This window comes from Betta splendens, chromosome 9 (genome assembly GCF_900634795.4).
Source record: "Betta splendens chromosome 9, fBetSpl5.4, whole genome shotgun sequence".
Classification (NCBI taxonomy): domain Eukaryota; kingdom Metazoa; phylum Chordata; class Actinopteri; order Anabantiformes; family Osphronemidae; genus Betta; species Betta splendens.
The window spans coordinates 8549769-8567113 of NC_040889.2; the positions used below are offsets into that span (position 1 = coordinate 8549769).

The 17345-nt window shown below is 40.0% G+C and overlaps 1 protein-coding gene across 22 annotated transcripts in view; it reads left to right on the top strand.

The window, feature by feature from the left end:
* cacna1c (calcium channel, voltage-dependent, L type, alpha 1C subunit) overlaps positions 1-17345 on the top strand; it is a 127450-nt gene that overhangs the window by 53399 nt on the left and 56706 nt on the right. The window lies entirely within an intron of this gene.

The following is a 17345-nucleotide window of genomic DNA, read 5'->3' on the forward strand; positions in this document are numbered from 1 at the left end:
GCAGCAACATTCCAGCTGTTGTTAACTCTACTGTACTATGTCGACTCACTGAGCAGTGATAACAAAGTGCATGAGCCATTTGCGTGTTAGGCACTGAAAGTGTTTTCCAAATCGTGCTAAAGGACTGGAAAATAACAGACATACGGTCTGTTGTAATTGGGAAGACATTTAAAATGAAAATCTTTTTTTATGTTTTCCCAAATACTGCATGTCACTTCTGTCTAATTTTGGATTTTCTGTCTCACTAATTTTCTTGTTTCTCCTCTTTACTCACTATCTCTCTCTCTATCTCTGTTGCTACCTGGCAACAAGCTCGTTTCCTTGGTGATGGAGCTTAGAGACAAATGATCTCCCTCTGTGACTTTCACACTGAAGTTTTAGGTTGTAGTCACAAGGGAGACAGATGGGCTGTGAAGAAGATGGGTTCAGTTACGCTGTGTTCGACAAAGAAAGGGAGAGATGTTTGTCAATCACTGCAGCTACACTCTCTTGCACACACATACAGTATCGTACTTGGGTGGTGCAGCTCTCCTCTGTTTGTCGTGTTGGTGAACAGGGAAACAAGTGACGTTAAGAGAAAGAAATAGTGAGAGAAAGTGTTGTTGGTGGTAAGATGACATTTTAATGAGTCAAAATAGCAAACAGGGATGGAGGGAGGAACTTCTGTTACTGATTTTGCTTTATTAAAACATCATAACAGCCTCTACTGCTTTTCAGAAGTGTCATTACGCGGACTACGTCTTCCTCTGTAATCAACTCTGAGCTACTTGACTGCTCACTGTGTGTGAGTTAATTGGAGACGTTTGACAGAGGAAACACTTTTGGTAGACTCATGTGAAGTGAATATGTTGCGTATTGAGTGGGGAAGTGCCAAAAAAAACCCCAAACCAAACCAAAACCAAACTAAAGACGAACAGTACTGTATGAACTACCAGATTTAAACACATTTGCGCGTAAGGGTGGCTTTGATTCTGAGTGGCCCCCATCTTCTACCACTCTCTCTATAACTGGTCCTCATATCACAGAGAGGCTAATTGGAGTGGAATTACCTCAACAAGTCCTAATGACATGCTAGCTACAGACACAGAGGGCTCTCTCCTTCAACAGTAATGAGTCAAACTCTCAACACGTCTCAGTGGCGTGCTCTCATTTACCTGCTCTTAGTCTTGATAATTGCTAAAGAGTAGATGGCAGAGAATGGTAGTTAGTAGAGTAGAGAATTTATGAAAATATTTTGTGTTTGTAATTTAATGTCATCTAAATTCAGTATAATATGAGATGGCAATTTTGGGGTAGAACATCTAAGAAAAGTGATGAACACAGTATACAGTAGGTTAATAAATGATTTATTCAAATAATGTCAGTGAGAATATGTAGCGACTGAACATTACCGACACAGTGGTTCTCTCTTTCACAGTGGGTCCCTGACCTTGGCAGAGAGGCTGGTGTGACTGGCCATCTCCCTGTGCTCTGAGTGTTGCATGTGTGTGCTTGGCCTGTAGGCCATGTTGTTGCCCTAGCCTGGTGTTATAGTCCATCTGTCTAGGCTGCTAGCCAAACAGCCCTCTTCACTCACTCTCTAGCGACTTCATCATGATGGTTGTTGAATGTGTCTGATAGAAATGATACAGCCCTCTGGTGGAAATCCAGTCCTTAATTGAAATATCCTCAATTTAATTTAATTTACAATTCAAGATGGATCCTTCACAAGTGAAGGATATGAATGTTATTGGAAAAAAGAGGTTGTATTTTTAACATTTAATTGTGCAAAACTGCTTCGCCAGTGATAACAAGAACATTCTTTGTTTCCCTTTCATTCATGTGGCCACTAAGCTGCCGCATAGCAGTTGGTGTCTAAGTGCCTTGCTCAAAGGCCATATGTTGACATTTGACTAACTGTATAAAAATGAGTTAAATGCCTATCCAAACCTTACAAAGCTTCAACCCATGCAACACAGAAGTGACTAAAGAATATTTGGAATTAGGAAACCGAAGTAAAGTCTTAGTAAATGGCATGTGAATCTCTGTGTGCTCTCACTTAATCACTCTCAATGAATAATATCTATATTTACCTCCTCTGTGTTTCTGACCGTGGCCTTTGAACTGCTTTCTGTCAAAGAGTACGATCATGCTGACAGCTACAAACATCTCTTTGTAAACATTTATATACTGTAAACTACTATATACAGTTAGTGGTCGCAGTGGTAGAAATGTATTGTTTTTCAAGTGTAGTGAATCAAGTGAATCTACAGTATTAGTGTTGGTCACACAAATGTAATCAGCTCCTATTTTTTAATGCTAATTTATTTTTATTTCATTATCTTTAAAAGGCAGTACCTGTGAATTCATTGAAATGTCTATGTCACACTAACAGTAAATAGTAGTCAAGAAAATAATGTACTTTTTGAAAAAACAAACCATATTGTGCCAGTAATAATCAATTTTTGTATTGGTACCATGTCTGAAAAACCCTGCACATATTAAAGATCCGGGGTGTAAGACTGATGCTGTGTAAGCTCAAAGGTACAGTAACCACAGATGCTGCACTCACACCTACATGCTAATTTTAGTAATAATAATAATAATAAATTATATTTGTAGGTGCCTCTCAAGGAACTTGAGGTACCTTAGTTCATGATATTAACTAGCAGTTTAAAAAACTAATATAACTTTAATGATAAGAGTATTTTGTCAGAAAAGTGTTGTACTGTGTGTGCGTTTGTGCGTGAATGCCATATGCCCGCTGACCTGTGTGAGCAGTGGCTGTGTGTGTGACCAGTTGTTCCATCACATCCTATTTACCATCACTCCCCTTCAACTCTTGCTGTTTTGCCCACAGGGCAGAAAAAAGACTTTAGTTTACTTCGTGTCTTGTTGTATAAATGTTGGCCCACTGTACACTTTCACTCAGACAGCTTCGACTTTCTTCTTGTCATGTGTGCAGATCTTGTGTCATCTTCACTTTTCATTCTCATACAAAGTGCTCCTGTTTTTAAAAAAGTATGTTTTATTAAGAACCCTATTAAACCATATAAAACCTTATATTAGTATACAGTAGACAGATAAATTTGAAACAGGAATTTCTTGAATATTTATTACTAAATTTTTTGTAAAATTCCTATAACTCTACTACTTTCAAAAGCACTGGGTGCCTTCTATGTGGAAGGTGTGTGTGTGTGTGTGTGTGTGTGTGTGTGTGTGTGTGTGTGTGTGTGTGTGTGTGTGTGTGTGTGTGTGTGTGTGTGAATGGTTGTCTGTGTGTGTGTGTTGCCCTGCGATGGACTGGTGACCTCTCGCCAATAGATAGTCCAGTACCACATGATCCAGTATGGGACAAAGTGGTAGAAAATAGATGGATGGATGGATGGACTGATGTTTTTACCATATTTCATAACATAGTTGTACATTTTGTAGTTATTTAGTTTTACAATGAATTAATTCCTATCAATGGTTCATACAGACTAAGATTTTATCAACAGGACTTTTGACGTAATCTCAGCAAAATCTTTTTAATGTGATTAACAGCTTATGACTCTAGAATTATACTGCCACATTTTTATAGGACGTTTTCCTGGCAACAGGAAAAATGCAGCTCACTAAACACAGAGCGTGAAGGACAATAGGAAAAAAAACAGGGGAAAGAATTAGGGGAGAAGGTAAGATTGAGGTTCCTGGGAAAGAGAAAGAGGAAAAGCAGGGGATGGGAGAGGTGTTCGGACTTTTGTATGACGCTGACCTAGTTAGGAGGAGATTGGACACACTTCAGCACTGGAGGGACACCGTCACAGCTGCAGTGGACATGCGCGTGTTTGTGTGTGTACATGCGTGCCTATGTATGTTCACTGCAGAGTATATGATGTGCAGCTTTGCTCTCTTAAAGGTATTAAAATTTCCTTAAATCTTGTGTTTAAATGTTCAGTGTGTGTGTCTGTTGCATTATGAATGGCAAGCAAGCAAGTGAGACAGAACAATGAAGACGGTGAAAAGTTAAGAGAAGGACATTAAGAAAGCGGATATCGGATAAATGTGCTTGATTGTTGCATGGTTTGCTTTAATTTAATTTTGGAGTGGAAACAAGGAATCAATAAGGACATGAATTAGGTGGAAAGATATACATAGCTTTGTGGTAATTGGCTAAATAGCATGTAAATTCACATTTTATTTTTGTAGTGAGCTGTTCTCCAACAAGCGGATAAACTGTGCAGTAACACATTTCTCAGGTTTTTTAAACTATTTGAAAGTATTGTGAAAAGTATAGTGTGCCATGCAGACTCTGTTACTGTGGTAGTGAGCATATGATGTCCATATGCTCACCTACAGTAATGTAATGCAATGTCACATTCTACAAATTTCTTCTTCTTTTTGTAATGTTTATGTCTTTAATCGAATTGAATGTTATTTACAGTAATTAGACACAGACCTTAAGCGGGATTGTCTGCACCATTAGTAGTATTCATTAGCGTGTCCCTTTTTAAATCGACTGTCTAGCTGTCAGTACTGTACATAAAAGGCAGTTTGAGTCACTACATTGATTCACAGAGAACTGCTGTTTGAACTGAACACAGTGACGACATCTGGGTGTTGTTCTCAACAAGTTACACATGTCTCTGTCTAGGCTTTATCTGTCAAGTGGTGACTGACTGAACCTGCTCTCTCCCCTCTTGTTCTCTCTTTTCCTTCTCTTTACCTGCTCCGTGCGCCTGAGCCAGCTACAGGCTTTCAATGTTTTATACGCTGTGTCTGAGGTAGGAAACAATGGAGGGAAATAAGGACAGCGTCCTTTTTGGCTGGTGTGCACGCAAGCTAGCTGCTGCTTGTACAGTTTGTTCTTTTTCAATAATAAAAACAATAATACCACCAACTAAATGCCACTATTGTTTTCACACAGATATTCGGTATTTTTAGTTCATCTTTTTTACTTGATATGTTTCCCAACCTTATTTTTGTAATTGTAATTGTAATTCTTTGTATTGTGCCCTGCGATGGACTGATGTCCTGTCCAGGGTGCACCCTGCCTCTCACCCATAGATAGCTTTGATGGGCTCCAGTACCCCCGCGACCCCGCATGGGACTTAGTGGTAGAAAATGAGTGGATGAATGTATTCTTTTTACTGTAACATCTGATTGGGAAAGTCCAGCTTTTCATTGCAATTAAGCTTCATTAGGCTAGACACAGACCTGCATTTTCACAAGTACATGTAGTTTTACTATATCTGAACGTATGGTCTGACCCTCTGTTCTTGGTTGGTATAAAACTGGCGTATGTTTCTTAGGCAATTTCTCCTATGGTATCACTGTGGTATGCACAGAATTTACCTTCCTATTCCCTTTCTTAAATTATTAACCAATTATGAGTCAGAGTAGTGTGTTCAAAAGAAAAAGAAGTTCAGCTCGGTCAAATATGGCCGCCAGCTCCTGCGTGCTCCTCTGAGGGAGATTCTGGGTAGAGGGGCTATGAACATTTCTTGCTCTGTGTGCACATGTACTAGTGTATGTGTGTATGTGGGACAGGGTGACGCATCATGCGGCAGTAGTCTGAATATTTTAGCAGGAAACATTAGTGACGCTTTTCCATCTCTCTTTCATCATTTTCGCCCTTCTTGCTCTCCTTTCTCAACATTTCTCTCTGCCTCTTCCCCTTTTTTCCGGGTGAGTGTGATGAGGAGAAAAACACTTTGAACGCTAACATTGTAACAGTCTTAGCTTTGAATACAAACACCAGCAAAACTGCGTAGGACAGGACACATACACAAACAGACACAAAGACTTCTTCTTTTGTGAATTTGAGTGCAACTTTAGACTATCCCCCCTTGCAGCTTTGGCTCCTACTGTGTGGTTCCTTAAGGGGAAGACATTTTGCAGCTCACTGTTTATAGAATTTACTGGCATCACGTGTCTCTTTATTGTAGAATGTGCAAGTGTCTGTGTCTTTATACTAGCATAATCCCTATAGTATACAGTATGCACATTTGTGTTTTTACTGAGCACTTAGCATAACAGCCGGCAGCATCACTATGTGTCAGAGCCTCTTGTAGGCCTGATAAATCAAGTTTTATTCTACCTGTGCATGTGTGCTTCAGGAAGAACTGCAGACAGAGGCTGTCAATTTCTCTTTTAGGTTCGAGTGTAAATGTGTAAATGTTCCCATTAAAGTCCATATTCAACTTTAACATCCTACCACTTGTAGCAAGGATTCCTCCTTTTTTGGCAAAACAAACTTTTAGTTCATGTGCACTCATCAACGTACAGTAATCACAGACAAATAAGCACATACAGTTGATGGAAAACATGTCAGGAAACCATAGAGACATACAGTACTGTATCACTATGTCTTTATTTTGTATTGCACTCCGTTTCCTATTATCTGTCTATTACTGTCATTGTCCCCATAAAAGACCCAAACCAACAATGAATTAATCCTACTAACATGTATTTCTTGAAGCCAGCGCCAGATTTTGTTTATTGCTCTATACCACAGACATCTGTTGCTTAAAAACATCAGTGCACAATCCATTGTCTTGGCAGGATAGTTTATTAACTTGAACATGGGCAATGTGGTGAAAGTTAAATAAATCCCACACCCATATACATCATAGTGCTGCAATAAATAGAATGAAGCATTAAATATTTGGCTCCTTGTCCCTAAAACATTGCTGATTAATCTGGTGGAAATTCAGTCAAGAAATTGAAGTAGTAGGAGACATCATATTGCTCTCCACGTGGTGCAGTTCCAAATCAAGACATGTCATCATTCATGTGTGTGCATATAGGAATAGCATCCTGTGAGTAGAAAGAGGGAAAATAACAACTGTGTTTTGGTCAAAATATTCCAATCTTGGAGTGTCTTCAATGTTATTTTCATGAAATAGCTAAAGATACACACACGCTAACGTGCCACATTGTCACTATAAAATGACTTGTTGCCTTGGAAACACTGAGGTAGGCTTGCTGCCATCTAGTTAACACAATGGAATTATAGTTTATGTGTGTTGGACACAGCAGTGATTGTGGGTATGTTTTCTCCACATGCTGCATTGCCTCTGTGCTGTCCTGCTGCCAAGACACTGATAGCTTCAAGATGTAAAAGAGTGAGAGATTGACTACAGAAGGGAAAAAATGACATAAAATGGACAAAATGTGAAATCAAACGAGGCAGAGACATCTTGCTACTGCTTGCTTCACTGAAACCAAGCTCTGGGAATTCACTGGAGACTCACAAATAATCAGCACCGGTTTTTAAAAAGCAAAGTCACCCATCTACCAGGGGACTATATAAAATGAGCTAGAATGAGCTCAGTGCCATTACCTGAGTTTAGTACACAAAAACCATGTTCTAGTGGTTTGTGTCTGTAGGAAGTGGTCCAGAAAATACTATAAATATAAATATTTAGCCTAGAGATGTGCGGAACCAGTTGCTTCTTCACCCAAAAGATAAAGAATTAATACTTTATAAACTTTGTTTTTGGCAAATCTGTCCATATATGAAGTGTTGCCACATATAATAGGATACATTGGCCTGTTGACTGAGGAAATAAAGGAAATACTGTTTAGGCAATACACAAATTGGAGCAGGCAACCAGTACAGTATGTCCACTGCGTCCATTTGCACGTTTAGTTGCTAAGTAAATCTGAGCTTTATATGAGAAGAAAGCCATTTTGACTTTGAAAAATAGAGATGTCACAATTGGTCTGCTTTGCTGCGTCTTGCACAGGGTCATACTGTGCCGGACGCAGTGACATCAGAGACCTGCTGCCCAGGGTTAGTGTTAGAAGCTTAACCACAACCTCTGTGATGTTGCAAGACATCACAGGCCAAAATGTTCACCTGGAAGATCCTAACAATGATGCTAAAAAAATATTAGACACCAAACTGATGGTTGAGAAGTAAATCATTTTCTTAGTTAATAATTCAGTAGTGAGTCATTTAAAGGTTTTAAATATATCCAGATAATCTTCATTTTATTATCTCTCCCCATATGTACTGTATTTTAAAGATGCCGTGCATGTGTTACCTTGCTCTACACTTGGCTCTGTGTGTGTGCACATCTTGGGTGTGTTTAGGTATGTTGGGGGATTACAGGGAGCCCTGTAAATCCATTTGTTGAATGCTTATTAACCCTTGTGCCCTTTACTGTGCTTTTAGTGTATCAGCTTAGTACCATGAAATCTCCTTTTAGCTCTGTGCTTGCTTCTTTCTGACACACACAGCAGCGAGATGGCCACACGATAACGGAGCACTGCTGAAGGGTGGGTGGTAGAAATTAGGGGGAAAAGAGATGTTCTGCCACACAGGTGTTCAGTTTTTTTTTATCTTAGGCTTAGTGCTAGACATGCTCATACATATAAGCCCTCCATACGTTTCACAGGCAGCCACGCTTTCATCCCCAGCCTTTTTTCACAAACATGTCCTCCTGTTTATCTGTAAAGGCCACTTTACTGTATATTCCACCTGTCTCCATCCTTCCCTTTCCTGTGCTGCCCTGTCAGCCATTTTGGCTCCAGGCCGCCAGCAGGGATCTTGCCCCTTGGGTCAGCTTCCTGCCAGCTGCAGGGAGATTGATGAATCAGAGGTTCTATCGCAGCTCTAGCTCCAGGCCAGTGTGGGGGACAGGCTCCATCAAACACCAAGCAAGCAGAACTAATGGGCATGCTCTGGAGACAAGGAGGGGAAAGCAGCAGGGAGAGGTGCTCTTATGTAAAAGGTGCAGATGTTTGGAAGAAAGACACACATTGGAGACATTGGAGGTTGGGCAAAGAAAGAGGCAGAGATTTGTAAGAGGGAAATATGCAAACTAATGAAAGAATCAGTGCAGAATAGGAAAGATTGAACAGGGACAGACAATAGTAATAGCTAATTACAGTAGCTTTAGCATAAAATACACTTAAGGAAGAGGCACATTATGTGATATGTTCAAACAAGTCAGGAAAGGATAATAGCATGATTTATACTATTAAATGAATAGACATTGGAAAGGTCAAAGTACAGTAAAGATAGAAAGATAATCTATTAATTTATTTTGAAAATGCCACAGCCCAATACTGTGTTTAAAGAGTCAGTCTTGGACGCTCACACCCTGCAGCCCCTGTGTTTTTATTCTTACTTGCCGGTTTGTGCTTTTCCTTACTTAGTGAATTGGTTTTCTGCTTTCTCACTAACCTGTCTCGTCCGTACACAGGGACACAGACAGAAGGACACTTGTGTCTGTTATGTGCACTATTGCATCACATTTTTCCATGTTAAGTGTGTCAGCTTCATCTCGGATGCATGTGTGTGTGTGACCTGTCTGCTGTACATCATCATAACATTATTGTATCCAGACGGGTACAGTTTGTTCCCTCCTGGGAGGCGTAACTCTGTGTCTGGTCATCACCCTCTAGCAAGGCGTTAGGACACTTCGCCCTACAGATGTGCTTCCTATGCAAGGAAGAGTTTCAGGTTGCCATGGTGATAAGTGTTATCACCATGGCTAACAGGTCAGGTTAGATAGTAATTTACGTCTTCAGACAGACTGATCTAAAGTACTTTTCTACAAAGATGGTGGATGGAAAGTAATGGTGATATTTTGCACATGTTCTGCTTCACAATCCCACTTTGTGTCAGTGTTTAGCCTGTTACCCGCAACATCTTCTGGGCACTAACAATGGCAAAAGAAACTGGAATTAACAGAAAGCATTATGTAATAGTCAGGCAGTTGGAGGCTTAATCCAACAATCCAGAACAATGCATCAGTTATGCTATGTCAGATTTGGGATCACTTGCAAACTGTGCCAGCAGCATGAAAAAGCTTCTCAGATTTTTCAAATAGTTTAGTATGTTACACAGACATAGTTTGAAATAACTGTGATACTGTATTTTAAATAGTAAACTACCATGACAATTGGTTGTCAATATCGATTTACAGTATGGATATTAATGTTGATTGACAGATTAAGAGACAGATACAGTAGATGTGTCAGTTGTTCATGTTCAGGCTGTATTTTTATTAGAAGTCGTACTTCCTGGAGGCAGCTGAGAAAACGCAGAGAAACAAAACATGATAATGATGTAGGGATGGATTGCAAGAGCTGGTCAACATGCCAGACGCAGCAGGGGTTTACATCACAACACTGGATGAAGAGCTAATGAGAGTCCAACTCGCTCTCTCTTTCTCTCTCTCACACACACACACACACACACACACACACACACACACACACACACACACACACACACACACACACACACACACACACACACACACTCACACGCACGCACGCACACACACGCACACACACACACACACACACACACACACACACACACACACACACACACACACACATATACTGTAGATATAACCGGGTACACAAGAGGATCGGAGCTGGGTCATTGTAAATGATTCAATCAAAAAAGTAATGACGTGCCGACACAGCTTTTGACAAATCGCTGGTGCTGACATATGCTGCGCACATACTGTACTGATAACTGTGACGCATGCTCCCGAAGGAATAACGTGTAAAAAAGTTTACAAAGAAACTTGTAAAAGATGGTATCAAAGAAGAAAGGAAACGCATGATGAGAGAGACAAACAGACGTATATTGGTGGGGAGAAAGAGAGAGAGAAAGTCAGATTATTGCATGTTTGCATTTATCTGACATTCCAGTTTGCATTATCAGTCATTGCTCATAAAATACAGTATAATCACTGATGCAAACAGTCAGCATTAAAAGAGATCAGGAACAGTGTGCAGAGTGATGCTAAGAAGGCTGTGGCGAACCCATTACCCATAATTCATTTCATTACTGCTATTAAATTTCATTAAATTTTATTTTTTCAAAACTATAAAGCAACACAAGTAGTTTGATTCCTACGGGATTCAGCTCCTTCCTACAAGTAAGAAAGTGGGCAGAGTACTGTAGCTGTGTTAGTGTGAGGATGAGGTTGGGAATCTGAACGTGCACACACGTTGCATTATTCCCCTTCTACACAGACAAGCATGCACACACAAAGTTTGCATTTCTTCCTGGTAGATATTGACTTGCCCGTACCGCACATGATAAATCGTTGCCGAGGCGAAAACGACTCTCGTACCTACGCATGCTCGGTCTTGTTGCAGCACTAGCTGAATCAGTAAAAGCGCGGGCCAGATGAAGCTTTTGTGTCCACAAAGGCCTCAGTCAGCACGAAACTCAGCACTCGACCACTGCACGGTCAAAAAAAATCACATCGGCGTTGCATCAAGCCATCAGCCAGATGACAGTGCACCAGATCTTTCTGCTGAACTCCTGTTTTAACAAAGTATGGACGTCATTTAGAAAAGAAGCTGAAACTTGCCTTTCTTTTTTTTTGTCTGATTTTCTTTCCCATGTTTTCCCTCCCATTAATTCTCTCCACTCACCTTTTACTTGCCAGTTGTAAACCGTAATTGTGGTATTGGCACATGAATACACATGAGGTATCACCTCATTATGCTGTTCTGTAGCTACAGGTAATTGTGGTTTATAATGGCCACAACTGTACAGCATGTAACAAAGACACATGCCTCGCTCACTGTGTTCCCCCACTGAGCCTAAAGGAAAATGTAGTAGTCTGCGTCCTTTGATTTAGGAAATAGATACAGTACAGAAGAAGGTTTTTGTCCTATAATCTTTGTGGTTATAGGAAGAAGAAAAGGAAGCGTCACATAATAGTCATACAGAATGGTACAAAGTTATTAGTTCACGTGTGTAGTTATATTTGCATCAGGATAAAAAAGGATACAGGATGCATCACAGTCCCCGGGGAACACAATGGGCTCCTTGGTGCGCCCGGAGCAAAGCCCAGCAGACTCGCGCAGAACGAGATGTGGAGGTTACAAAATGCACAAGGGAAGAGATGCTATCACAAGCTATGTTTAGGAGCAAATCATAACAGGACGATGTTGGGGCGCCAGAGGAATAAATCAGCAAAGCCAGTCACAGTGGCTGCAGTATGAATGATCAGAGGAGAGTGAGAGTGCGAGTGTCAGCTTATGTATCCCAACTCAGTTGATACTGATCAGCTGACGGTGTGCTCTGACAGAACTAGTGTGACGCCCTGCAGGTTCACTCAGCTCCTCTACATCACCTCCTGACTGTATCATGAGACTGCTTCTGTTCTGTTTTTGTACAATGGTTGCTGCAGCCTTGTTTTTTCTTGTTACAGTGTCTTACTGTGTCACTCTTCCCAGACTGATTGGAAACATTTCAAAGTTTTAGGAGTAGAGTGAGTGAAAGAAAGAAAGAGTGCAAATGAATATTCATAGCAGGAAATTAGAGTTCTGTTGCAATTAGATGACTAATTCCTTCAAACTAGTTCTAATTATAATTGAAACATAATTAATAGACAGACATTTCAATGATGAGAGAAACATGTCTACTGGTTGCTTGTACTTTTACTGGTCAGATTAAACAAGCGTCTTGCAATGTTCACGGACTGAAAACTAAGTTATATACAAACATACTAAATTCTGCATGCTGCTTTTTACATGGTGAACCATTGATTCATGTAAACCACACAGGAACTGTGCCGATAATATGTGATCATCATATGTAACTTATCCACTCTGATTATTATTATAAAGATCACACGCAGAGACACTAAGCAAACTCAGGTGTTCCTGTTAGATTGACTTAAAAGAATAAGTTGTGGAGTGGTGAGTTTTCACAGATGCAGACTAGAAAGTTTATGCAGAGGTTGATACAGTAGGAGACAAGGTGAGGACAGATCAGCTGAGGCTCCAACAAGGAAGGAAGGAAGAAAGAAATCGAATTTGCTCTCATTTGTCCTGATTAATAACTGTTGTAGTTTTCTTAAGCCTTTGCCCTCTATATCTCCTTTCCTGCTCTTTCCCCTTTTTTAAGTGTGCTTTAGTCAAATCAAATGTGTTAAACACCAACAAAAGATGAGTTGGTAACCTCTCTTCTCATTGCCCCCTCCCCTTATCTTAATTACTTTCTTTTTCTATTTCACTTTTCGCTTTCCTGAAGTTGAGTTTGTCTTTTTATAGCCTGTGGGTCGCTGTTTCAACAGTGCTACTATGGTAACAGCAGGGGAGTGGGTGTTAGCAGCTAATTCTGCCTGGGCGTCATGATGGCATTGCCATGGTTCCCAGTAGGAGAGCTACCCAAGATTTTCTTCACTTTAAATGTATTTTGGCAGCAGAAATCTGGGAAGTCAGAGGTTAAAATGGTAGAATTTCACTCAAATAAAAGTTCACTTTAAGTCATCGTCCTTCCACGCACAGAACAGACTAAGACTTGTCTCTGTTCTCTATACCAGAAATCTCTAGTTGCCATAGTTTCCTGTTATATTATTGGTGTGTCTTTAAACTACCTTGAGAAAGTGACAAAAAAAACAATATCATTCTTTACAAGCTAAACACACAAATAAGTTTGTTTATTTAGTAACACAACAAGTCAGGAGAAAGCGAAATTCATGCTACTATTAAATGGAGGGTAATGGAAATCGTGAGCAGTGAATAAGAATAATAAAACAGTTTGGCAGGAGACAAACGTGGTAAACTGCAGTGGAAATCCGGTGTTTTATTTAAACATCACTTTCTTTTTTGTCTGACATGCACACTCTTACACATCTGTTTTGTTGTCGTATCTCTGTTCCTAGTGTTGTGTTGTGCTCTGGTCTCGCACCACTGGACATTAAGACGCGCAGGAATGATTCTCAACACACAGACTCGAGGCTTTTCCAGCGCTGCAGGAAGATGGAGTGGTTTGTTTTGTGTGTGATTGAAGCAATGCAGTCCAGTCACAATAAAGACAGACACAGTGAAAGAGATAGAGAGAAAGACTGGGGGATTTTTTATTTGTTGTGTAACAAAAACAAAATCTTCACAAGATTTTGAAATAGAAAGCAGTGGGACATAGAGTCTTTCTGTTTTACAAGCAGTGAATAATTTTTTGTTAATAATCCGACTTCTGCAATTGTGCGTCATGTGCCTGAACTATTGAAAATGATTCTGTTGATAAACGGATGAGTAATCCATGATGTCATGTTTTTTTAAGGGAATGTGATTAATCAGTTTTTGTGCCCTGTGCACTGTGTGAATGTGGGGACAGTAACACTGATAATCCTGTTTTGCTGCGAGACAAAAATTGTAAAAGCATGTGTTTGTCTTATACGGCACGCCAGGCCTCATTTGGTGAGCCACAGGGTGACAAATCGACAGTTGGTCATTAATGGGACATCGCTGTTGTTTTCCTGTTCCTTAGACTCGCTCATTCATCCAACTATGTCTGTATCTTCCTGTTATGCAGACAGGAGAACTGATTGAGAGAACAGAGAGCACAGGGAGAGATATGGAAAGGCTGGAAGAGAAACACAAATGGACAAAAAAGGAGAAGATGTACTGTAGAAAGTGAGCAAAGCAGAGAGGTGGATGTGGACAGAGAAGGAGAAGTAAGGCAAGTGTGAAGGCCAGTGGATAAACGAATGTGCTGACTAGACACAAGCATAGCTTTACTTATTGGACTGTGTGTGCAGAAAAAGACTGGAACCACACAGAGATGATTTTTACTGTAACGACAAGCTTTATTTTAATAAATTCTTTTTAGTGGATTATTTTTTATACTAATTGTTGCCCATCTCCACCTTTGCCATATAATATTACGATTACTGTAGGTTCTTATATAGATTGTGTGTTGATCGACTGGTTATATTTCTGCCCCATATGATTTTATTTACTAATGTTTTTTAATCGACTAATCAATCACAAATCATTGAATTTACACCAGAAGTTATACACAGTCTTTGTACAGTAGTGTTGCTGATCACAATTACGTTTTGATATATTAGGTCTGCCAGCTGTTGGTTCTGTTGGTATTTACACATGGTATTTTTAATCTCACGGATCCCTGAGCAAAAGTGACATTTAAGACAAGTGAAGTAAAGTCATGAATATGTTATTTGTGATAAATTGCTGCATGCTGTTGTCATTCTTTACCAGCTGTCAATCGCTTTGTCATCCTTATAAGTCAAAGTAACATTATCAGCCATATTGTGGCCTATTCAGACTCGCAGCCACACTGATGCACACAAGCTCAGTTCCATGAGTCATGCAGTGGGTTATGGAGTGTAGTGATCTGTCTTATCCTGTCAGTTTAGCGAGCAGCTACTCTGATCTTGATGCACCACAGTGATCTGTATGTTTGTGTGTCACTTCACTTTGTCTTCATTTGTAACTCAGCGCGTGTCTCCGACTGCACAGTGAGGCAGGAGGCAGGAGTCGTGATAAGTCAGCGCACATGCAGATGAGCGCGAGAGGCGGTGTTTTACATTTGTGAGTAAAAAGAGAGAGTGTATGTAGCTGGCATGTAGTGATAAGTGGAGACTGAGCAAAAGGATGCTGTCTGACTGTGTCATTTGGCCTGTGTGGTTTACACCATCTAATTCTTTTTGTCTTTCTGCTGTCTCCTGCGTTCTTACCCAGCTCCTTCTCTCACAAAGGTACAAGTTACTGTTCCCTCAGATAGCAACTGGCTTGCACACAAGCGTACGTTTTGCACACGCTCACAAACACACGCTCACACACTAACTGGATGTCTGTACGAGATGATTTATGCTCCTGTGTGCTTTTATTTTTAGACCAATTACTCTGTTTCGCTCCCTGTCCCTATCTTTGCTGCTCTCTAGTCCCTGTTCTTTGAATTTTGCCGTGATTCTCTGAACATTTAGTTTTCTACACCTCAGTTTATTTGCAACGTTAAATGATTGTTTTACATCCAATATACAGTTTTTCCTCTAGTCCAAAGACATGCAGGTCAGACCGACTGGATATGTCTGTATAACGTTGGTTAGTATAGATCCTTTAACGTGACTCTTTATCTAAAATGCAATTGATAGTAAAATGTAAGATATCAGCTTTTAATTCTTCATCTCATAACCTATTACCTAGAAAAAGAAAGCCTTCCAAACTTCGATGTGCATGTACATAATGCTTAAGGAAACAAGACAAACAGAAGAAAAGTAATGGATTTGATCAGGCGGCACCAAGAGTGATGCAGAAAACTTTACAGAAAATATACTTTAAGGATATTTAGTCTAACTCATTTCCTGACATATTACCATAAGCTGGCATTATAACAAATGAATCTATGAGTGATGTGTTTGTGTATAAGCAAAGCAATCGTGAGTTTTATTGAACTGGGTGAGTTATAAAGTACATTGAACCATAGACAAAAACTTTTTATGCGAGTGTTTTGAAACCAAAGAATCAAATCTTTGCTTGAGGACCCATGCAGCAAAAATGAGTGGAATAAGAGAAATGAGAGGAAAACACTTTCATTTTCCTACTAAAGGAGCATAAGCACCTGACAAACATGACTGTCAGTGTATCAGTCTTTAATAAAACCCAAGACATAGCCCAACATTGCTATCTCAATATCACTTACTTTGTGTTGCTCATGTCACCCATTCAAAATGTTAACATCTTGACTGCTGCCTTCTCACCGATTTACCTTTCTTATCCTCTGTACTTTATGTCTTTAGTGCAAGACAGAGGATCAAGTGTACTTTTTTTCTATTTATGGTATTACTGTACATATGGGGGAACTTACTGTACATACTGAGACAATGCTCTAAAACCTGCCATTTTCACTTTTGTGAGACTATTAATCTGTCGTTCTTTATTTGACAGCTTTGATTTAGTCTTTTAACGGATGGGGGAACTAAGTGCAGTGAATGACATGGACCATTGGAGCCAAATACACAAACTGTTTTACACATACTGTATACAGAAGCACAGACTCACAATAGGATGGTTGCTCACTGAAGAGTAGTAATTAGGACTATGTGCTGTGGATATTCTTGGTACAATACTGCTTCATGTCATCTGTGTGTGTTTGTGTGTGTGAGAGAGAAAAAGAATGTCTGCTGTTCCACAGTTTCCATAGTAACGTCGATCTTGGTCTCCATGGTAACTCATGGTTGGCACCTACAGAGAAAGAGAAAGGGATGTGGGGAAGAAAGAGAGAGAAGGTGAAGACAGAAGTGTGGGACAACGCTACAAAGCGAGCCAGAAAGAGGAAGAGAAGTGAAGAGTTAACTGTCAAGGCAGAAGGTCTTTGGCTGGATATAAGAAGTGGCTGTTGGTTCAAATCCAAGGTGCAAGGGAGGACATGTAGTAGTTGTAGTTATTGATTATAACAATAGCAAAGTAAACGCTGTGACATGAATTCAGGAAAGTTCAATAGGGTAAGAAGTGAACCAGCATATTGTTTGTTCTCTCAGCTGAATACTAGAAGTTCAGGTAACCAGGCTTTTTGCTGTTGTCTGACTTCAGACTCACACTCTGTTTTTCCCATGCATGCGTGTTTTTCAGAGTGCAATTTT